The sequence below is a fragment of the Callorhinus ursinus genome, unplaced genomic scaffold, assembly GCF_003265705.2.
Source record: "Callorhinus ursinus isolate GAN/ISIS: 27379988/994484 unplaced genomic scaffold, GSC_fseal_2.0 scaffold20, whole genome shotgun sequence".
In the NCBI taxonomy this organism is placed as follows: domain Eukaryota; kingdom Metazoa; phylum Chordata; class Mammalia; order Carnivora; family Otariidae; genus Callorhinus; species Callorhinus ursinus.
In genome coordinates this window covers 29,366,570-29,389,533 of record NW_027397082.1, presented here as the reverse complement: position 1 = coordinate 29,389,533, position 22,964 = coordinate 29,366,570, and the positions used below count along the sequence as shown (strand labels likewise).

Genomic DNA, 22,964 nt, shown 5'->3' with positions numbered 1-22,964 from the left:
TTAACTCATGAGACCCTCCAAATTAAAAACTAGGTCAAAGAAAAGTAACCAACATCCAAATTACTAATTACCCAGAAAAAAACAAAGCGGGGATTTGTCACATGAAACCTAAAAGCTACAACTAAAGCAATCATAGAGAAAACTTGTCTTTAATTTTAAAACAAAAACTGAGGGTGCCTGGGTGGCTCAGTTGGTTAAGCGACTGCCTTCGGCTCAGGTCATGATCCTGGGGTCCCGGGATCAAGTCCCACATCAGGCTCCCTGCTCAGCAGGGTCTGCTTCTCCCTCTGACCCTCTTCCCTCTCGTGTTCTCTCTCTACCATTCTCTCTCTCAATAAATTAAAAAAATCTAAAAAAAAAACAAACAAAAACTGAAAATAATCAGGAATCGTATAATTAGCTAAAAGAAGTATCAAAAATAAAAAAGCAAAGAAAGCATTAAAAAATGAGGATAACATCTTAAATTAAAATAAAGCTGAAACAGGGCACCTGGGTGGCTCAGTCGTTAAGCATCTGCCTCTGGCTCCGGTCATGATCCCAGGGTCCTGAGATCAAGTCCTGTGTCAGGCTCCCTGCTCAGTGGGAAGCCTGCTTCTCCCTCTCCCTCTGCTGCTCCCCCTGCTTGTGCTCACTCTCTCTGTCAAATAAATGAGTAAAATTAAAAAAAAAAAATCTCTCTCTCTTTAAAAAGAAAAATCTTTTTTAAAAAAGAATATATAAAGAACTCTAACTCAATAATAGGCAACCCAATTAAAAATGTGTGAAGGATTTTAATAGATAATTCTCAAAAAAAGATACACAAATGGTCAATAAGCACATGAAAATATGCTTGATATCCTTAGTCATTAGGGAAATGCAAATCAAAACCACAAGGAGATATCACTTCACACCCACCAGGACAGCTATAATCAAAAGAAGAGAGAATAACAAACGCTGGCAAGGATGTGGACAAATGGGAACCCTCATATATTGCTGGTGGGAATGTAAACTTCACTGTGGAAATTTCAGTTCCTCAAAATGCTAAACACAGAGTTACCATATGACCCAGCAATTCCAGGCCTAGGGCGCTCAAGAGAACTGAAAATACATGTCTACACAAACACCTGTACACAACTGTTCAGAGCAACACTATTGATAATGCCCAAAAAAGCAGAAATAACCCAAATGTCCATCAACTGATGACTGAATAAACAAAATGTGGCATATCCATACAACGGAATATTTGACCATAAAAAGGAAATAATATACTACAACAGAGATGGACCTTTAAAACAGCATGCTAAGTGAAAGAAGCCAGACACAAAAAGTACATAGTGTACGTGAAATACTTATATATGTATATGAAATGTCTGCTATAGGCCAATCCACAAAGACAGAAAGTAGGTTAATGGTTTTTAGAGAGAATGGGGGTGACTGCTAAGGACTATGGCGCTTCTTTGGGGGCAATAAAAATGTTCTGAAATTAGGGGCGCCTGGGTGGCTGTCGTTAAGCATCTGCCTTCGGCTCAGGTCATGATCCCAGGGTCCTGGGATCGAGCCCTGCATCAGGCTCCCTGCTCCGTGGGAAGCCTGCTTCCTCCTCTCCCACTCCCCCTGCTTGCGTTCCCTCTCTCGCTGTGTCTCTCTCTGTTAAATAAATAAATAAAATTTAAAAAAAAATGTTCTGAAATTAGTGTTGATGGTTGCACAACTCTGTAAATACACTAAAAACCACTGAAGTATACACTTTAAAGGGGTGAATTATATGGCATTTGAATTATATTTCAATAAAGCTGTTCTGTACTAAACAAATATTCTTTTTTTTTTTAAGATTTATTATTTATTTGACAGGGAGAGGGAGAGATAGGCTCCCAGATGAGCAAGGAACCCCGTTCGGGGCTCGATCCCAGGACTCTGGGATCGTGACTCAAGCCGAAGCCAGACATTTAACTAAGCCACCAGGCACCCCTAAAAAAATGTTCATGTGGGGCACCTGGGTGGCTCAGTCTTTAAGCGACTGCCTTCGGCTCAGGTCATGATCCCAGGGTCCTAGGATCGAGTCCCGCATCGGGCTCCCTGCTCGGCGGAAAGCCTGCTTCTCCCTCTCCCACTCCCTCTGCTTGTGTTCCCTCTCTCACAGTGTCTCTCTCTGTCAAATAAAATCTTTTTTAAAAAATTAAAAAAAAATGTTCATGTAGGACATAAAACAATGTTCCTGAGATCTAAGACTTACCAAAATGCTGAGCTATAAAAATTAACCTAAAGGGGTGCCTGGGTGGCTCAGTTGGTTAAGCGACTGCCTTTGGCTCAGGCCGTGATCCTGGAGTCCGGGGATCGAGTCCCGCATCGGGCTCCCTGTTCAGCAGGAAGTCTGCTTCTCCCTCTGACCCTCCCCTCTCTCATGTGCTCTCTCTCTCTAATAAATAAATAAAATCTTTTTAAAAAATTAACCTAAAAGTTTAAGATAATTTAGCAAATCAATTTTTTTTTATTACTGTGCTTAAAATATTTTTTTTACAAGACAGGGAGGAGATCCACTGGATATAACTTTTTTAATTCAAACGGGGGGAAATAAGTATGTCCAAAGCAAAAACTGTAAAGGGTGCTTGCCCTGCTAGATACTGTTATTTATTACAAAGCTCCTCAAATCAAAAATAAAATATGTCAGGGCGCCTGGGTGGCTCAGATGGTTGGGCGTCTGCCTTCGGCTCAGGTCATGGTCCTGGGGTCCCGGGATTGAGCCCCACATGGGGCTCCTGGCTCAGCGAGGAGTCTGCTTCTCCCTCTCCCTCTCCCCCTGCTCATTCTCTCTCTATCTCTGTGTCTCAAATAAATAAATAAAATCTTAAAAAACAAAAACAAAAACAAAAATAAAATATGTCAGGAGCAAGTAAAAGTCCAGAAGTACAGTCTTAATAGTCTTATGTATGTTTTAACACATAGTAAAGTCACAATTTTTTTTAAAGATTTTTTATTTATTTATTTCAGAAAGAGAGAGGGCACAAGCAGGGGGAGCAGGAGAGGGGGAAGCAGGCTTTCCGCTGAGCAGGGAGCCCGACGTGGGGCTTGATCCCAGGACTTCGAGACCATGACCTGAGCCCAAGGCAGACACTTAACTGAGCCACCCAGGCGCCCCATAAAGTCACAATTTAAATCTGAGGCAAAGGGTGATTAACTTGTTGAATGAGGTTGCCATAATTATAAATAAAGTTATCTATCTGTTAAGAAAGAAATTAGACCTCACACTGTATAAAAAATAAACTTGAGTGAATAAGTATAAAAAACAAAAGGAAACACTCAAGTAATAACATATTTAAGTCTGTATTAAATTGGATTAAAAAAACTAAACCACATGGAGCTTACAAATGAGACAGGTAAAAACAAATCAACACATAAAAATTCATTCACTCATTCACTGAATGATTTTTTTTCATTTAATGATTTTTCAATACTTACTATGTTCCTGGGCGCCTGGGTGGCTCAGTTGGTTAAGCGACTGCCTTCGGCCCAGGTCATGATCCTGGAGTCCCAGGATCGAGTCCTGCATCAGGGTCCCTGCTCAGCAGGGAGTCTGCTTCTCCCTCTGACCCTCTTCCCTCTCGTGCTCTCTATCTCTCATTCTCTCTCTCTCTCAAATAAATAAATAAAATCTTAAAAAAAAAAATTCTTACTATGTTCCACTGTCCTGGGCACTTGGGATACAAGAGTGAAAAACAAAGTTCACCTCCTCTAGCCTAGGGAAAACAGAAGATAAACAATATAGTAATAAAGAAACTGTAGAGTATGTTAGATGAAAAGTGCTATGTTAAAAATACAAAGTAGACCAAACTTAGGGCAAGGGGAACACGAGCTTAGTGTGGCAATTTTAAGCTGGGCGTTTGTGTAGACCTCACTGAGCAATGACATTTGAGCAAGGTCCTGAGGAGGAAAGGGAGTGCACCACCAGGCTCCCTGGAGAAAGCACGCTCCAGGCAGAAGGTATATTTGGTACAAGGATGAAGGTGACACTGTGCATGGTATGTTTCTAGAACAGCAAGAACGCAAGTAGGGCTGGAGCAGAGGGATCAAGGGGCTAAGGAGGTGAGATCAGATCAAAAATGGGCCACATAACCCAGTGTAAGAACTTGGCTTTTACTCAGGGAAAAATGTAGATGTTGAACAGAGGAGTGACATAAAATAACTGACTCACATTCTACAAGGAGCACTCTGGATGCTGTGTTGAGGGGCCAGGGTTGAGAAGTGGCAAGACCTGCTCTGTGACTATTTCTGTAATCCAGACAAGACCAGACCAATTATTCTGGCCTGGTGAGGGTAACCACAGCAGAGAAGATCCGAAGAGGTCAGACTCTAGATATGTTTTAGATACAGGGCCCCATGGTTTTGCTGACAAATAAGAAATGGAGCACAAGAAAAAACATGTCGAGGATGATTCCAAAAGGTCTGCAATCCTTAATCAAGGAGAAGGCACCAGAGGAAGCAGGTTTGGGAGGGGAAGCCCAGGAGGTAACTTTTAGTCAGGTTGAGCTTGAGTCTACTAAACATTCAAGTGGAGATACAGATTGGACAATTAGATAAACGCATCTCAAGCGCAGAAAGAGATGTGCAGGGCCACAGATTATCAGCAGATAAGAACAGACGAGATCATCAAGGGAGGGCCCTCTAACAAAGGAAGGACGGGGACCAAGGACCACACCCTGCAGCACACCAACATTTAGACCGGAGGAAAAGGAGAAACCAGCAAACAGGAGAGCAAAGGAATTATTAATGGAGTGTGAAAGCCAAGTGAAAAAGTGAATCAGAAGGAAAAAGTAGCGGCGCCTGGGTGGCTCAGTCGGTTAAACATCTGCCTTAGGCTCAGGTCATGATCCCAGGGGCTGGGATCAAGCCCCACATACCTCTCCCTCTGCCCCTCCTCCCTGCTTGTGCGCGCTCTCTCTAATAAATAAATACAATCTTTTTTTTAAAGATTGTATTTATTTATTTATTTGACAGAGAGAGACTGTGAGGGAGGGAACACAAGCAGGGGGAGTGGGAGAGGGGGAAGCAGGCTTCCCGCGGAGCAGGGAGCCTGATGCGGGGCTCGATCCCAGGACCCTGGGATCACCACCTGAGCCGAAGGCAGATGCTTAACGACTGAGCCACCCAGGCGCCCCTAAATAAAATCTTAAAAAAAAACAAAAAGAAAGAAAAAGAAGGAAAAAGCAACCAGTGGTGTCAAATGTGGCTGACGAGCAAGTAAGGGGGCACCTGGGTGGCACAGTCAGTTAAGCATTAAAAAATAAAAATAAAAAAATAAAAGAGCAAGTAAGAAGACTGAGACTTTTCACCATTGGATTCAGCAATAGAGGTCACTGCTGACCTTGACTAAAAATGTTAAGGGACAGGGATAAAATTAAGGCTTTCAGTTCATATCAGGATGCTAAATTAATACCATTGTTGACTCTTCCTAGAAGATCAGCCCTGGGGGAAATAGATCCAGAAAGCAAAGCCAACTGTGAGAAACCCTTTGTGTGACTCTTGTTATTTGAAGTGGTGTGTGTGAGCCATGCTTTGCACTGGAACAAAAAGCACCTACTCCCTACCTGGAGATGACAAATGACAAACCGGGAAGAAACAACAGCAACTTTTATCATGTCCTAAAGGACAATTTTCCTAATACAAAGAAATTAAATCTATAATTTAAAACTCTATAAAGAAAATCCAGACCCTAGATAAATTCACTTAATTTTATAATTAAGAAATAAATAAAACCAGCCTTACGCAGACACTTCCAGAGAACAATGAAAAAATACTTAAGTTTTTTGAGGCCAGTATAAAACTGATATAAAACCTAACAAAGACATTATAAGAAAGGAAAATAACAGTCTCTCTCATGAATGGACAAAGACAAAAATTGTAAGCAATTTATCATAAAATATATTTAAAGGTGACAGAATGTCAAGATCAAGCGGGATTTTTCCCCCCTAAAAATAGGCTGGTTTAGGGGCACCTGGGTGGCGCAGTCATTAAGCACCTGCCTTCTGCTCAGGTCATGATCCCAGAGTCCTGGGATTGAGCAGGCATTAGGCTCCCTGCTCAGCAGGAAACCCGCTTCCCCCCCTCTCCCACTCCCCTACTTGTGTTCCCTCTCTCGCTGTGTCTCTCTCTGACAAATAAATAAAATCTTAAAAAAAAAAAAAGGCTGGTTTAACATTTGAAAATCAAAACATTAATTACCTCAATCCAAAAAAATTACCTCAATCAATATGTTAATATTAATCAACCCATTAAAAGAACAAAGGAGGGGCGCCTGGGTGGCTCAGTCATTAAGCATCTGCCTTCTGCTCAGGTCATGATCCCAGGGTTCTGGGATCAAGCCCCGCATTGGGCTCCCTGCTCCGCAGGAAGCCTGCTTCTCCCTCTCCCACTCCCCCTGCTTGTGTTCCCTCTCTCACTGTTTCTTCTCTCTGTGTCAAATAAATAAATAAAAACTTCAAAAAAAAAAAAGAATAAAGGAGAAAACCATAATATAATCATCTCAGTAATCAACACCCATTGGATGATAAAAACTCTCAGCAAACTAGGAACAGAATGAAACTTCCCAAAGAATATCTACCAAAAAGCTTACAGCAAACATCAAACAAAATGATAAAATATTGAACACTTTCCCTTGAGACTGGGAAGAAAACAGGATGTACTATTTTTATTCCATAGTACATTATAGCTCCTAGCCACAGCAATAAAGAGAGAAAATAAAGTTTAAAAATGAATAAAAAAGTAAGAAATAGTCATATAACATAGTTGTGTAGGTAGAAAATCCAAAATAATCTACAGATCAAATATGAAAGTTAATAAATGGTAAGGTCGCTGAAAACAAGTTCAATATACAAAAATTAACTATATTTCTATATATTAGCAATACACAAATAAAGAGAAAAATTTTCAACTACCTAAGGATAAATCTAACAAAAAAAGTATAAGATGCATACATGGAATTTATCAAACATTGCTGAGAAAAAAAACTAAGTAAAGGAAGAGAAATGCCATGTTCATGAATTGAAAATTCAAGTCTATATTAATATGACCAGTGTGCCAAATCAATCTCTAGATTCAATGCAATACCAAATTCCAGCCGATTGGGGGTGGGAGGGATTGACCAGATTATTATAAAATTGATATGGAAATATAAAAGACTTAAAGTAGCCAAGGCAAATCTTAAAGAATGAAAGTAGAGAACCTGTACCCACAGATACGAATACTTTTTATAAAGCTACAATAATAAGGGCAGGGTACTACTGGCATGAGGCTAGACAAAGAGACAACTGCAATAGAAATAAGAATCCAAAAAGGGGGGGCCTGGCTGGATCAGTCAGTTATGACCAACTCAGGTCATGATTTCAGGGTCACGGGATGTGGGACTGAGCCCTGCATCGGCCTTTGTGCTCAGCAAGGGGTCTGCTTCAGGATTCTCTCTCCCTTTGCCCCTCTCCTCCCCCGTCTCTGTCTCTCTAAAATAAATAAATAAATCTTAAAAAAAAAATCCAGGGTGCCTGGGTGGCTCAGTTGGCTAAGCATCTGCCTTCAGCTCAGGTCATGATTTCAGGGTCCTCGGATGGAACCCCATGTCAGGCTCCCTGTTCAGTGGAGAGTCTGCTTCTCCCTCTCCCTCTGCCTCTCCCCATGTTCATTCTCTCTCACATGCACTCTCTGTCTCAAATAAAAATCTTTTAAAAAAAATCCAAAAATAAATGCTCATATATGTGGTCATGTGATTTTCAACAATATTCTGTTGGGAAAGGAAGGTCTTCAATAAATCATACTGCAGGAACTGCAGGAACTGCCTGCTGTCTCTCTCTCCAACAAAGAAAGAAAGAAAAAATAATAATTAAAAAAAAGATATGAAAATGGTCAGTTAACACGAAAAGCTGCTCAACATCATCACTCTTCAAAGAAGTGCAAAATAAAACCACAATGAGATACCACTACACTCACCCACCAAATTCAAAAGAAAAAAAAAAAAACCACCTCACAAACAATACCAAATGCCATCAAGTGTCAAGTGTCAAGGCTATGGTACAACAGGACTGGTGTATGGCTGTTGGGAGTGTCAAGTAGTACAACTACTTTGTCAAACCATTTGGCAGAATTTGTCAAAGCCAAACATATATATGATCTATGACCCCTCGATTCCACTTCTAGGTTGAGATCCTTCAAAATCAAGAGCATATGTATACCAAAAGACATGTACAAAAGCCAGAATTAGAAACAGCTCAAACATCCATCCAGAGGAGAATGGATAAACTGTGGTATAGTCACACAAGGGGAAAAAAAAACAAATTAGTGCTACCCATGGATGATCTCACAGACATAACATTGAATAAAAGAAGTCAGACCAGGGGCAACGGGGTGGCTCAGTCGGTTAAGGGTTAAGCATCTGCATTCGGCTGAGGTCAGGATCCCAGGGTCCTGAGCTCCCTGCTCAGTGGGGAACCTGCTTCTCCCTCTGCCTGACACTCCCCCTGCTTGTGCTCACTCTCTCGGTCAAATAAATAAGTAAAATCGTAAAAAAAAAAAAGACACAAAAGAATATATATTGCATGATTCTATTTATATGAAGTTTAAAATTAGACAAAACTAATATATGATAATAGAAGTCAAAATAATGGTTACCATTAAGTGAGAGTGGGCAAGTACTGTCTTGGAAAGAACACAAGGGAAGCCTTCGCATTGCAGAAAATAACGCTTATCTTGATCTGGGTGATAGCTAGCCAGATGCATAGCATATGAAAAATTCATCAAGTTGTACCCTTAGGATTTGTGCACTTTATTTCAATTTCATTAAAAAAGGAAGAGGGGTGCCTGGGTGGCTCAGTCGTTAACGGTCTGCCTTTGGCTCAGGTCATGATCCCAGGGTCCTCGGGATCAAGCCCCGCATCGGGCTCTCTGCTCAGTGGGAAGCCTGCTTCTCCCTCTCCCACTCCCCCTGCTTGTGTCCCCTCTCTCGCTCTCTTTCTGTCAAATAAATAAATAAAATCTTAAAAAAGAGAGAGAGAAAGAATGTTGTGTTTGTTACCTGGACAATGGGTTGGCTGGTCATAACATCTGGTAGGAAATAAAGAAGGGTGGCGGGGGGGGTGGCCATTAATAACAACTTTCCTTTTGGATCTGTAGAGTTTGAAGGGCCTTTAGATGAGCTATACAGAGATGTCCAGCAAGTTGGCCATTAGGGTCCAGGGTAGGGGAGAGATCTGGACTGGAGAGCCAGATTCAAGCATCCCAGCAAACGCCACATCCCCAGAGAGGAGATTAGCCAGCAAGACCAAGAGAGTGAGCACAATGGGAGATCAGTAATGGACACTGTGGAAGAAACAATAATAAAAGGCAAGAAGAGGAAGAAGACGCTATGGAAAAGACAGAAAAGAAGTAATCACAGAAGGAGGAATAGACCAGAAACCAAGCAAGAAGAGTTTCTAGGAGAGACTGGACATGAGCACCAAAACTAGACAGAATGCTCAATTCACTATTACCTCAATTAAAGTAACTTAAGTACTAAAGTATCCATGATATTTGCCATAATAAGATCTCCACTGCCCCTTACCAGACAGATCCAACAAGTGATTTGGTTTGAAATATGAAAGGGAAATGGGGAAACATTTGCCAGAAAATACAACTTTAATCCACCTGCTGCACAATCTATTCATAATATTAAAGGAGATTATCTGAAGGTGGTATAATCCATTCTTTCTTGGAGACATCCCTGGTTATATGCCTGGATCAAGTGGGATCATCAGAAAGAGGTCTATGGGACCATGGCGCCTGGGCCTGTAGAAACCTGGATTGACTAAATTCTCCTTCAGCACAAAGTGTCCTGCTTCCCTTGAGGAGCAGGCTGTATTGATCGTCCATAGTCCCTGAAAGATTTACTGTTACCTACAGGAAAATCAGGGCAGGAACATTTTTTAGAACTCTTGTGTCTTATGAGGAATTAGCATAACAATTTAAGGACCAATTCAAATCATGCAACAAAGAATGTCTGCATTTTTGCTATAACCATCAGAAAAACCAGACAAATTTAGGGGCACCTGGTTGGCTCAGTCAACGGAGCATGCGACTCTTGATCTCAGAGTTGTGAGTTCAAGCCCCATGTGGGTGTGGAGCCTACTTTAAAAAAAATAAAAATAAGAATAAAGGGGTTCCTGGGTGGCTCAGTAGGTTGAGCGTCTGACTCTTGGTGACCTCAGTGGTGGGATGCAGCCCTGAGTCGGGCTCCACGTGGAGTCGGCCTGAGATTCTTTTCCCCTCCCTCTCCCCTCCTCCCCCCACTCACATGCATTCTCTCTTTCTAAGGTAAATAAATAAAATCTTGGGGGAAAAACTAAAAATAAAACATACAAAAGAAAAATCGGACAAATTTGGCTGCAATATCATAAAACCTGCCTATTTCTGCATACTACTCCTGATATTGATGTAGTCCGGGATATTTTCCCTGAAGCTGATTTTCATCTATTTCTATATTTCCATTCTAACCTATTGACCCTTAAAAGTCTCAGACAGTCACGGTAAACAAAATAGGGAGAACAATAAACAACTCACCTGAGATCTATGCACTTTCTGTGGAACTAGGAAACATGTAGGGAACTACAAAGGTGGAGCTAGGGGAGAAGAAAGAAAGAATAATCACAAGAGATCTGACCTGCCTTGCACCTCCTGGATTCTCCCGTCTATAAAACTCCACTCACTAGCTGGATAAAACATCCTCCTGTAGGAGAACATCCTTTGGTCCTTAACGACCTTGGCAGTAGTTTTCTGTCTTTTGACAAAAACCCGTTTTAACTGTACCTGAAAATCCAACTATTGGTTAGGCCACAAATGAACAGGATGACCTGGACATTTACCCTCTCTAGCTCAGTGTTTTTCATCTTTCATTGTAAGCAGAAACAGGTAATCCAGGAAGTTCTTTCCTACACTACTTTCTGAGTCCTTCAATTCAGAATGGAGGAAGCAACCACATCTCTCAATGCTGCGTGTGGTATGAGAGCCCCTCCGGATCTGAAAAGAGTGGAGCATTTGAAAGAAGCCAAAGGCTGTTAGGGAGGTCTGAGATAGAATTTTCTTGGTGGTAGATGGTATTTCCTTCCTCCAGACCATGCTCTCTCAAACTCTCAAATGAAGTGACTTGTGCTTTGCAGGCTTGCCCTTTGGCCTTAGCCGCAGCTCACCTCTCCTGAAACTTGGCTCAGACTCAGGTTGTCAACAGTTTGACGGGTGGCTTGCAGAACACAGGGATCATATAGGGCTACTAGCCTTCCAAATCTAGCGTCTGCTCTTTCTCGGCCTAGTCCTCCTCTGCTCTGCAGCCCTGGTGGGAGGTCGCCATTCACATTGGCTATCTTCCAGGTGGGATTCCTCTACCTTAGGAGAGCTTCTTTGTTCCTGGAAACCAGGACATGAACGTCAGGGCCAAAATCATTTCACTTGTAACCTACTATAAGGGTCTCAAATCTTGGAACTTCCTATACCCCGTCATCTTGGGCTGGTCCTTCAAAAAACCCAAACCAGGACCATTGAGGACACACAGGCTGGACAGTTCAGACCAGGCGCGTAACTAACCATTATGAAGCGTGACCCAAAAAGGCTGAAGAAACACGAAGAATCCCGGAAATACAAGTGCCCCACGACAAACCGGATTCCACGTTATATTTGACGGCGATGCCCCCTGGCTCAATGCTGGGTGGGCTAGGTCGCCGGGTTTAGGCAGAATCTTTTTTTAGAGAGGAGACAGCTGTGGATGTGCCTCCTAGCGCCGTCTCCCGCGGGCTGCGCGGGCCGAGGCGCTCGCGGGCCTGTCTTGAGTCTCCGTTTCCTAATCTGTTAGAGCAGAACGGTGAGGACTCCCTGCATTAATCACTGAGCGTGCGGCGGCCTCCGAACAGGAGCCGCCTACACTACCGCAGCCTCAGAACCCCCAGGCGCAAGTGTGCGAACAAAGGTCGCGCAGCGATCCACCCGCGGAGGCACTTCTTGCGGGCTGGGACCTGGGGCCCCGACCCGGGCCCGAGCCCCGCCCCCACCGCGGGCGCAGCTCTTTCTCAACACCCGCCGCGCCCCAACGGCGCTCCAGCCCCCGCCTCGCCCAGGCGCAGGGCCCAGCGTGGGCAACGCATGCGCCGAAACGCCCAGCCCCCCTCCCCCCGGCTCCCGCGCGACTCTAGCCGCAAACCAGGAGGGGCGTTTCCCGTCAGGCCTCGCGGCAGGAGCGGGGTTGGAGGGGCCGGAGCTGCGTCGGGGAGAACCGCCAGGGGGCGTGAGGCCTAAATTCAGCACTCGCAGACTGTCGCGGACTGAAGACTCGAGAGAGTCACGCAGTGCGAACGTTGAAAAAGAAAAGCCTGTGACAGAGCTTCTCCCACCACAGAGCTGGTGGTGTCGGCAGTAGTAGTAATAATGATAAAACATGATGGTGCCAGCTTCTCAAAATTACTTGCAATACATAAAAGTTGTAGATGAATAAAAATAGACACAAACTAAAAGAAAACGACTATCACGCACAGCCCAATCTCCCTTAGATGACTGTGCACAATCTTCTGACATTTTACAAAAATAGCATTTTAAGGGCATAACTATTATAGCATGTTTTCAGTGAAGAATGTAAACATTTTCTTGGTCAATATATGTCCCGGCTCTTATTGATAATTTCAAATAGAAAATTTTGAAAGAATTTAATGAGCAGACATAAACACCTCACCTAGAGTCGACAGCTGTTATATTTTGCCATGTTTGTTTTATCTATCTAAATGTATAGTCATTTATGATGACACTTCAGCCCTGAATATGTCATCATATATCTTAAAAGATTAAGGACATACTCCTACATGATCACAATAATATCACACCTACAAAATTTAACAGTAATTCCATAAAAACCTTCTAATATCAACTCCATATTCAAATTTCCCCAATTGTTCCAAAGTGTCTATTATAAAGATTTTGTTAAGTTTTTTGAAGTTGAAGTTGTTTTTTAAAAACCAGGATTCAACAAACCCCACAACAATGAAACCCACATATTTATAGTACATAGTAGTGATGTGAAGAATATGTATGTGAAGACAAGGCAAGATTTACTATCTAGATAATCGAGTACTAATTTTCCCATTGGACTAAGTGTAGTAAATGCATTCTCAAAGAGCATAAATCTACCAATGGGATAGAGAAATTTTGTTTTAATTCTGCTTCATATTTTCTGAGTATTTAACAGAATTAAGCTACCAATTCAAGTGCATAGTGCATCAAATTCAAATTGTATAAAAAATAAAAATTCTGGGACGCCTGGGTGGCTCAGTCTGTTAAGCGTCTGCCTTTGGCTCAGGTCATGATTCTAGGGTCCTGGGATCAAGTCCCACATCCGTCTCCTTGCTCAGTGGAACGCCAGCTTCTCTGCCTGCTGCTTCCCCTCCTTGCGCTAGCTCACGCTCTTTCTCTGACAAATAAATAAAATATTAAAAAAAACTGTTTTAAAATAAATAAATAAAAACAAAAATTCTATTCCAAAGTTACCAATTTTCAGGCATGTTTTAGAGCACAAGCATGAATACCACTCCTAAGTAAATATTTGGGTTAGTTGGTTTAAAAAAAAAAGATTTTTATTTTAGCAACACTGAATATTAAAGTAGCAGCACAAGTCTGCAGATCATTCACAAAATGAATGTTTCAAAGCACATAAACAGCACTTACAGGAGACTGACACATGATAGAGTTAAATTTTGTGTGGTTAAGGTGAAAGGGATTATGTATAGTAATAAATACTGACCTCAATTTGCTGTTTAAGAGAGTTTTAAAATTCTATGATTCCCAACAATTTTTTAAAGTATTAAGAGAATTGCATGATTTCAAACTTTGTATATAACATACAACTTTCAAATATTTATTCACATTATTTTAAATTTGCACAATTTAAATTCCCGTAAAATGTGACAGCACTGGGGCGCCTGGGTGGCTCAATCGTCAAGCGTCTGCCTTCAGCTCAGGTCATGATCCCAGGGTCCTGGGATGGAGCCCCACATCAGGCTCCCTGCTCAGCGGGAAGCCTGCTTCTCCCTCTCCCACTCCCCCTGCTTGCTGTGTTCCTGCTCTAGCTGTCTCTCTGTCAAATAAATAAAATCTTTAAAAAAAAAAAAAAGTGACAGCCCCATATTCAACAGGCAGTCCTCTGCACGGATGCCTGGTTTAGTTAAATAATACCAGTACCCCTTCATATTAACTGTCAGTAATCACATAAAGTACAAACTCAGCTTCTAGTTCTTCAGTCCACAAATCGTAACACTAATAATGGCTGCACATCATGATCAGTGACAAGTCATATCTCTTCTTTCAAAGTCTGTTGGTATTTGGTCACTGCGAATCTGTTACTCAATTCACATGGAGACAGCAACAGTTGTAGTTGTGTGGGCTCGTCTCCCACTGGTAAACTGTTCTAATTACTGAGAATTGCAGAACTCTGAGCACATAGGGATTCTGTCCAGACCTCTGCTGAGAGACAAATAAACTCTAATAACTCTAACCAACATAAGGCTGTTGGTAGCCACTCCCATGCCCACCTCCCCACACCTTGCCCTCAGCCACACAGACACACAGAGACACACACAGACCATTAAAATGTCAGCCCAAAAAACTCAACTCTGCCAGAATTTACTGTTTGTGCCAGCCAACAGTGAGGAGAGGCCACTGACTTCCCTTAGAGCATTCACTAATTATGAATTCTTCCTCTGTCCCTTTCAGATGTATATGTATCTCCTACAACTCAGAAGTATCTCTGTCAAGGACCTGAAAACCATTTCCTTGAAATGAAATGTATTCATCAGGAAGGATAGGGCCTCTGTCTCTGTCTCTGTGGGAGGACGGAATTCTAATTTCGATAATTACAGATGCAGCTGACCTAATTGCATTTATACTTCTAATTTTTTTAGAGAGAGCACACTCTTGAGTGGGGGAGGGGCAGAGGGAGAGAGAATCTTAAGCAAGCTCTATGCACAACGTGGAGCCCCGGGCAGGGCTCGATCTCAGGACCCTAAGATCATGACCTGAGCCCAAATCAAGAGTTGGATGCTTAACTAGCTGAGCCACCCAGGCGCCCCTCATTTATACTTTTTATTATTTCATTTCTGACTCTGAGTCTCTGCTTGTTCCCCACCACATTATTTTAAAATATCCTATCACCTCCACAAAATTAGAATTCTCAGTTCTTTCCCGCCAGTAGTTACTAGATAGAATCTATTTTCACCGCCTTAACTAATGTCCAGCTGTGTTTATCTTTGATACCCTGAAGAAATAAGATGGATCCCCATCACAAATTCAGTTTGGATGTCAAAACTGATGGCACTCTACATGCACAAAGAGGGTATGAAAAGGTTTATTACTCATATAATGAAGCTTTCTGGAGGGCCCCTGGGTGGCTCAGTCAGTTAAGCATCTGCCTTGGGCTCAGGTCATGCTCCCAAGATCCTGTGATGAGTCCATCGGACTCCCTGCTCAGCAGGAAGCCTGCTTCTCCCTCTCCCTCTGCTGCTGCCCTTGCTTGTGCTCTCTCTCTAATAAATAAAATCTTTACCAAAAAAATGAGGCTTCCTGGAGTGAACAGGGATAGTTACCACTTAAGTCCAAAAATGGCTTGAGAGAGCTGGGAAGGACTGCCTTAAAGGTTTTATTGTGACTAAGGGGTGGGGCTGGAGCCGGGACTTGTGTGACTTGAACTTTCCTCCAGAGTCAAAGAGGGGAGCGCCTGGGCTTTCACATCAGCTTGATGTGACACAGGGCAGAGGGAGAAGAAAACAGGGGTGAAGCTTGAAAGCTGTCATCAATCAAAGGTCAAATATGGAGTCAGACTACTATACAAACTCAAGTGGCATTTAAAAAAAATAATTAAGGGGGAATTGGCCAATAAAGATGAAATTGCAGCAAAGAAAGCAAGAGTTACAACGCTGGAAGTGAAACTCAAGTTGAACACAGAGTTCCAGAAGAAATAGCTGGTGAGAGGAGTGTCAACACTCTCACCAATTTAAGAGGCTCTAGATTTACAGCCAGAGGAACCTGCTGAAGGGGAACTCAATCGACATAAATGTGGGAAGTGACAAAAGGAATGAAGTCCCAAGGAAGTGATACTGGTTTTGTTTTTATTTTTTTTTCTAAGTCACTCTGTTGGTCTTCTATCTACTCAATATGTTGATGTCCAGAATTTCAGGGGGTGTCCAACAAACTGCTTGTGCATATATGAAAATAGTGGGACCAGTGTCCTTTCCAATATAGTTCTTAGGAAATTGCTACAGACTCACAAATTCGCAAGCAGTTTATTAGTTGTTACATAACAAATAACCCATAATCTGGTGGCTTAAAACAACAAATGTTTATTATCTCACACCATTTCTGAGAGTCAGGAGCAGCTCATCTGTGCAGTTCTGGCTCAGGCTTTCTCTTGAGGTGGCACTGCAACTCTCTGCCAGGCTGCAGTCTACCTGAAGGCTCGGCCAGGGCTCAAGGATCCAATTCCAGGATGGCACACCACACGACTATTGGCAGGCGCCTCATTTCCTGGCCAGGAGAGCGTCTCAACACGGCAACTGGCTTCCCTCAGGGCAACCAATCCGAGAAAGAGAGAGAGAGAGAGAGAGAGAGAGAGAGAGAGAGAGAGAGAGGCAGAAGACAGGGTCCTTTAGAACCTTGCCTCAGAAGTGACAAACCACTTCTGCTGCATCCTATTGATCGCAAAGGCAACCCTCACACAATGTGGGAGGGGACTATACAAAAATGTGACTATGGGGGCAGGATCACTGAGGGTGACAAATCCCCCAGAAGAGGACAGTGTGATAATGTCCTCTATAGAATGCAATCAAGGGGGTGCCTGGGTGGCTCAGTTGGTTAAAATCCTCTTTTGAAAAGGCAAAAAAATTAAGAGACTAAAATGTTTAAAGATTGTTTTTTATTTTTTTTCTAAGATTTTATTTATTTATTTGAGGGAGATAGAGAGCACGAGAGGGAAGAGGGTCAGAGGGAGAAGCAGACTCCCTGCTGAGCAGGGAGCCCGATGCGGGACTCGATCCCAGGACTCCAGGATCATGACCTGAGCCGAAGGCAGTCGCCCAACCAACTGAGCCATCCAGGCGCCCCAAAGATTTTTTTATTTGACAGAGATCTCTGACTTCAAAATTTCCAGAGATATTATCAAGATTTTTTTTTCAGGTACTTCACTCAGAATGCATTAAGAATGTGGCCCAGATTCAGTAAATTCCTCTCAAGACAAAGGTGGACTACTATTGCTCTGACTGCTCCCCATGCCCAAAGGTGGAGATTAACACTGAGATCTTGGGCAAATACTCTTCCATCTTACCCCCTTTCACATTCCTGGTTATTTTTTTAAAACGTGAGGGAGGGGGGTCTGGCAAGAATAGTACATTGGGATAAAACTAAATCCATACATTCATTAACTGATTATCATGACCAAGAATACCTCTTTCTCTTCTGTAAAATATTCTTTCTTCCCTAATCTCATTCCCTTTCACCATTTTAGACCTGGCGGTGCTGTCCAATAGAAAAATAAGATGGGTGCCTGGGTAGCTCAGTTGGTTGAGCATCTGACTCATTGTTTCATATCTGAGTCTCAGTTTGTGCTCAGGTCATGATCTCAGGGTCAGGTCACAATCACAGGATTGTGGGATGGAGCCTGGTATTGGGGTCCGCCCTTAGCTCATTGTCTGCTTGAGATTCTTTCCCCCTTCTCCCTTCCCCTCTGCTCCTCCCTGCTGGTCAGGTACTCTCTTTTTATCTAAAATTAAAATGTTTTTTAATTAAAAAAGAAAAGAAATGAGAACCATATATGTAATTTTAAATTTTATAGTGGTCACATAACAAAGGGAATAAGAAAAAGGTGAACTTTAATAACATTTTATTTTTTAAATATTCAAATTATTTCAACGTGTAATCAATATAAAAATTATCAAGGTACTTTACATTTTTTATTGCAAAGAATTTTATAACTCTAATATTTATTTCACATACTTTCATCACTTTGGATTTTATAAGTCCCTTATTCTTAGCACACTGCTGTCGTGCTCCTCTGAGAACCAGTACAGTTTTTACTTTGTGAGGCACGAATACTTTTTTTTTTAAGATTTTATTTATTTATTTGACAGAGAGAGAGAACACAAGCAGGGGGAATAGGAGAGGGAGAAGCAGGCTTCCCGCGGAGCAGGGAGCCCAATGCAGGGCTCAATCCCAGGACCCTGGGACCATGACCTGAGCCGAAGGCAGATGCTTAATGACTGAGCCACCCAGGCACCCCTGGGAATACTTTTCTAATACTCCACTCTTCTTCAACCCTACCATTAATTAGGAGGCACTGTAAACTCTCCAGTAATAAAAGGATGTAAAATTTGAAACTGACAATGCTCTTCCAAATAGATTGCTGGTACGATCATTACAGTGAAGGTGTTGTCAATCAAGTATCACAGATGAGGAAATGGAGACAATACAACAAAGCTTTTTTTTTTTTTTTACTAAGTCTTCAATATCTGCTGTGTATTTCTCACTGAAGAGCATCTCAATTCAGATGCTAAATTTTCATCAAAAATATTTGATCTAACAATGAATCATGGAACGCTACATCCAAAACTAATGATGTAATGTATGGTGATTAACATAACAATAAAAAATTAAAAAATATTTGATCTATACTAGATTTCATAAAATTTACTATTTTTTTAAAAGATTTTATTTATTTGACAGAATGAGAGAGCACAAGCAGGGGGAGTGGGAGAGGGAGAAGCAGGCTCCCCACTGAGCAGGGAGCCCGATGCGGGGCTCGATCCCAGTGGGATCATGACCTGAGCCGAAGGCAGATGCTTAACGACTGAGCCACTCAGGCGCCCCTCAGACAGGGCAGTTTTAGGCAAACATTCTTTTTAAGGAATTCCTTTGTGAGTATCCTAATATGTGTTTCCACAAGATTTGTATTTATCTCTTCATTATACTTATATCTCATATGGGTGTGAGGGTTTTTATATCGTTTTTTGAAATCAGACTCTGTGATGTTAAAAAAGATATCATCTTAGTCATCTTCATACTTCCAGTGCCTGGCACCATTCCTGACTAAAACAGGGGCTCGGGCAAGTTGTTTCATTTAGTAAACAGGTTAGTACTGTAGTGAGTTTAATAGTGGCCTCCCAAGAGGATATGTCCAAGTCCTAATCCCTGGAACCTGTGAAGGTGACCTTATTTGGAATAAGGTTTTGGCAGGTATAATTAAAGGATCTCAAGATGAGATCATCCTGGATTAGGATGGGCCCTAAATCCAATGACGGGTGTCCTTATAAGACATAGAAAAGGAGCTATACGGAGATACACAGAAGAAAAAGCCATGTGAAGATGGTGGCTGAGATCGTAGGGCAGTCACAAACCATGGCACACCACGGATTGCCGGCAGCCACCAAAAGCTTGGAGAGGGGACTGGAATGGAGTCCCTCTCAGAAATTCCAGAAAGAGCCAATTTTACCAACACCTTGATGTCAAACTTCTGGCCTCTAGACCTGTGAGAGAATTTGTTTTAAGCCACCACATTTGTGGCAGTTTGTACAACCTTAGGGGGAAAAAAAAGTCTGTACCACTGCCCCAGAGGACAATCATGGCAAGAGGCAGAAAGTCTCAGAGGAGTGACTGAGCTGGTAAAGCACCTCCCTAGATTTTATTAATAACCAAACAGGGTTCTTGTGACTGGAATATAGATAAAATGTCATGAGACTCTGAACATGATTTTAGAAAAGGAGCAGGGAGATGGTATACTTTTGTAACAGAACTGAAGGTTTTTGATAGCCCGATGCAACATTTTACCTAATGATATAACACCAAAAGAACTCCATCAAATTAAACCTGGTAACCAAACAAGGGTACTTAGTATCACTATTATTAATATGGTCCCCAAGGGCGCCTGGGTGGCTCATTCGTTAGGCGTCTGCCTTCGGCTTGGGTCATGATTCCAGGGTCCTGGGATTGAGCCCCGCATCGGGCTCCCTGCTCTATGGGGGGCCTGCTTCTCCCTCTCCCACTCCCTCTGCTTGTGTTTCCTCTCTCCCTGTGTTTCTGTCAAATAAATAAAAAAAAATATGGTCCCCAAATTTTTATCAATGCAGTAATTCAAGAAATAAAAGTAGATTATCTATTAAAAAGAACTGAGTTTTAAAAACAAATTGAAGGGGCACCTGGGTGGCTCAGTCGTTAAGCGTCTGCCTTCGGCTCAGGTCATGATCCCAGGGTCCTGGGATCGAGTCCCACATCGGGCTCCTTGCTCCACAGGAAGCCTGCTTCTCCCTCTCCCACTCCCCCTGCTTCTGTTCCCTCTCTCGCTGTGTCTCTCTCTGTCAAATAAATAAATAAAATCTTAAAAAAAAAAATTAAAAACAAAAAACAAATTGAAGACCAAATGAAGAAAAATACTGAAATACTAGCAAGATATTTGAACCATTTAAGTAAATTATCTGAAAGCTTTCCTGTTTGCCAATAGTAATGTGATGAAATATGATTAAATTCTATTCATATTGCAATAAATATATAAGGATCAAGGTGTAACTTTGCTGAGAGAAGCGTGACATTTATAAGGACAAACTCAAAATGGTGTGGAGAGATACAAAATAGAACTTGTTAAATGGGGTAAGGTAAGGGCATGGTGGGGCATCTGAGCACTGGACAGTCTAGCTGGGTCCAATGTCAGAACAATGGACACAGGCTAATGGGGGGGTGAACCACTTCACCTTTCCAGTCCATGGATGATGGGTGTTTCCTTTGAAGCAGTGATGCCAAGGAATAGAATAGGCAATACCACAGAGATGAGCTGATTTATTAACAGAATCATCAGGAAAAGCAAGTTTCCAGTATCAAGAGACTGCCCTGAGAAAGTCTTCTAAAACATTTGCTTCCCACCCCTTGCTTCACCATCTTCTTTTGTCACACAAATCCCTCATAAACCATTACTGCAAAACCCATCTACAAGATATGTGCCTTTAAGTTATAAAACAATGGTGGTGATATTACTGTTACACAGACTATAAGGAAGGCATTCTTAGAATGTATTTTAATTGCTGTTACTGCAACCTGATCACTAAGGGGTTTAATCAACAAATCATTTTATAGTTTTATATTTGGATCTGTGATCAATTCTGAGTTAACATATAAGGTGTGAGGTTTCAGTTAGGGTTCATTTCATCTGCAAATGGATATCCAGTCATTCTAGCACTAAATTGTTAAAGACTATCATTTTGCCATTGAATTTCCTCAACTTTGTCAAAAATCAATTGGCCATATTTGTGTCAATTTCTGGACACTTCTATTCCACTAATCTATCAATCCCTTTACCAATACCATACTATCTTAATTCTTATAGCTTTATAGTAAATCTTAAAACTGCATACTATAATTCCTCAAACTTTTTTTTTTTTTAAGATTTTATTTACTTATTTGACAGAGAGATAGAGAGAGAGCACAAATAGGCAGAGAGGCAGGCAGAGAGGCAGGCAGAGGGAGAGGGAGAAGCAGGCTCTGCGCTGAGCAGGGAGCCTGATGTAGGGCTCAATCCCAGGACCCTCGGATCATGACCTGAGCCAAAGGCAGACGCTTAACCGACTGAGCCACCCAGGCGTCCCAAACTTTATTCTTTTTCAAAACGGTTTTAGCAGGTGCCGTGCCTGGCTGGCTCAGTTGGTAGAGTGTGCTACTCGATCTCAGGGTCATCAGTTCCAGCCCCACACAGGGCATAAAGCTTACTTAAAACAGCTTTGGCTATTCAGTTCTTTTTTCATTATATACTATTTCTCTATTTTTTTAATAAAGATTTTTTTATTTATTTATTGAGAGAGAGAGAATGGTAGAGAGAGAGCATGAGAGGGAAGAAATTCAGAGGGAGAGGCAGACTCCCTGCTGAGCAGGGAGCCCAATGCGGGACTCGATCCTGGGACTCCAGGATCATGACCTGAGCCGAAGTCACTTAACCAACTGAGCCACCCAGGCACCCAATATACTATTTCTCTTTATCTCTGGCAATTTTCATCGTTCAGACATCTACTTTGATATTAAGATGGTTACTTCAGATTTTTGTTTACTATTCTATGTTTTATCTTTTTCTACCCCTTTATCTTTAAAACTACCTGTACAGACTATCGGTCACTTGGGTCGTCCCTTAAGCATCTGCCTTTGGCTAAGGTCACGATCTCAGGGTCCTGGGATCGAGATCCTCGTCAGGCTCCCTGCTCATCGAGTAGTCTGCTTCTCCCTCTTCCTCTGCCCCCCTCCCCGACTTGTTCTCTCTCTCTAAAATAAAAGAATAAAATCTTTTTTTTTTTTAAAGATTTTATTCATTTGGCAGAGCGAGACACAGTGAGAGCAGAAACACAAGCAGTGAGGAGAGAGAGAGGGAGAAGCAGGCTTCCCGCCGAGCAGGGAGCCCAATGTGGGGCTCAATCCCAGGACCCTGGGATCATGACCTGAGCCGAAAGCAGACGGTTAATGACTGAGCTACCCAGGTGCCCCATAAATGAATAAAATCTTAAAAAAAAAAAAAAAAACCCACCTATACAGAGTTTCTTATAGACACTGAGTCTTTTTTTAATCCATTCTGACAATTTTGGTTGTTTAATTGGTTTGCTTATACCATTTATATTTCATGCCAAAAAGAATTAACACAGCAGGTCTGAACCTGCTAACCTCAGCAAGGCCTGCTTGCAAGGCTGGTCCTTGGCTGGCATCTGAGAACTTCCCTGGTAAACAGTTGCCTACATGCATATAAAACTTGCCCTAAATGATAAGAGTGGCTCACTGCACCTAAACTGACAAACAACATGTATGCTGAACACCGGCTTTCCTTTTGAACATCTGGAATTTGAGTGACTGCCACAAGTAACACAGGCACGATGTGCCTCCATGACTGACTCCCAAGGAAGATCCTGAATTCCCAGCCTCCGGTGAGGTTCCCTCGT

General features: G+C 42.2%; 1 protein-coding gene across 20 annotated transcripts in view; it reads right to left on the bottom strand.

Moving 5' to 3' along the window:
* Positions 1–22,964, bottom strand: part of LOC112830731 (uncharacterized) — a 143,298-nt gene that overhangs the window by 108,613 nt on the left and 11,721 nt on the right. For 3 of the 20 annotated variants that reach the window (XR_012381719.1, XR_012381721.1, XR_012381720.1), the window contains exon 4: positions 10,552–10,610. The exons of 6 other annotated variants lie outside the window; for them this stretch is intronic. The gene's annotated coding sequence lies outside the window, so the exon portion shown is untranslated. Of the gene's footprint in view, positions 1–7,797; positions 7,813–10,547; positions 10,611–11,177; positions 11,392–11,568; positions 12,615–12,982; positions 13,436–16,279; positions 16,573–22,964 lie in introns of those variants that run through there. 11 more of the 20 variants (XM_073904478.1, XM_073904480.1, XR_012381725.1 and 8 more) reach the window with 9 other exon arrangements.